Below are 1,615 nucleotides of genomic sequence, written 5' to 3'. Positions count from 1 at the left end.
CTATCCATATCAACCGTTTGTACTGAGGGGATAGGCTTGATCTTTAATGTGACAACTCCTTCCTTTTCATTCAGTATTTGAGCAATACAGCCATAATTAAAGCTCATGTTCATCAAATTGTAGCAATTTACACTTGCTTCCTGTATTGAATTTCTTTATCTTCCTCTAGTCATGTCCTGGTCATCAAGCCATCCAAGCTAGGTTAAATGAGTACTATCTGCAAGTTTGGGCGTAAGATGATATATTCTTTCTTGTTGAAAGTGAAGAGGACTTAAAATACTTACTGATGAAGACATAAGATCACAGTCTTTGGTATGGATTGCACCTCAATGTATAGAAAACAAAAATCCTTGCCGCTGGACCAATAAACAATATCCATATAAATGGAAAAAAGATTGAAGTTGTCAAAGACTTCATTTTACCTGGATCTACTATCAACATATTGGAAGCAGCAGTCAAGAAATCAAATGACATATTACATTAAGCAATGCTGCTGCATAAGACCTCTTTAAAGTGTTCAAGAGCAAAGATAATCAGTTTGAGGGTTAACGTGAGCCTGATCCTAGCAATGGCATTTTCAATAGACTTGTATGCATGTGAAAGTTGGAAAATGAATTCAGAAGACTGTGGAAGAATTGATGCATTTGAATTATGGTGTTGGAAAAGAATATTAAAGTACCATGGATTGTAAAAAGAACAAACAAATGTTTGTTGGTAGAGTGCAACCAGAATGCTCCTTAGAAGTCAAGATGTACTGACTTAGTCTCTCATACTTTGGACATATTATTTGGAAGGACTAGTCCCTGAAGAAGGTCATCATGCTTAGTAAAGTGGAGTGTCAGTGAAAAATAAGGAGACCCCCAACCAGATGGATCGGCAAAATGGCAGGAGCAATGGGTTCAAGCATAGCAGCAATTGTGAGGACGGCGCATGACAGGTCAGGGTTTTGTTCTGTTGTACATAGGGTTGCTATGGGTGGAACTAACTCTAGGGCATCTAACAACAACAGTCTCATCTTAGTCTAGCTGCTATCCAATGCCAAAGACAAGCCACCAGATACAGAGTATGTTTAGCTCCCAGAATATGAAGGAGTTTCATTCCTAATAGTGTCTTCTAGAGTTTGTAGGTGAGTTAGAACAGAAGCTCATGTTTCTTATGTAGCCTTACTTTAGTACAGGGATAGGGAACATTCTACCTGCAGGCCACATAAGGCCTGAGAAATCACTTGATCTGGCTCTGCCAAGGCAACTGCAGTTCCAGTCATCACATTGTTGTTGTTGTTGTTGTGTGCTGTCAAATTGGTTCCGACTCATAGTGACCCTGTATAGGGTTTCCGAGCAATGACTAGTGAGTTTGAAATACCAACCTTGAACTTTAAATTGACATTGAGGTTCAGTACTTATCCTATGCTACCACACCAGGAATCCATCACATTATTGTTGATAAGTGCTGTTGACTCAGCTCGGACTCATAGTGACCTTGTATAGGATTCCAAGGAGCAGCTGATGAGCTTGAACCACTGACCTTGTGGTTCAAAGGACTTTTCAGTCTAGTGCATTAACCCACAGCACCACACCAGGACTCCAGGACTGCATGGTTGTTGTTGTTAAGTGCC

This window comes from Chrysochloris asiatica, unplaced genomic scaffold (assembly GCF_000296735.1).
Source record: "Chrysochloris asiatica unplaced genomic scaffold, ChrAsi1.0 scaffold00335, whole genome shotgun sequence".
In the NCBI taxonomy this organism is placed as follows: Eukaryota; Metazoa; Chordata; class Mammalia; order Afrosoricida; family Chrysochloridae; genus Chrysochloris; species Chrysochloris asiatica.
This window is presented reverse-complemented; position numbering follows the sequence as displayed.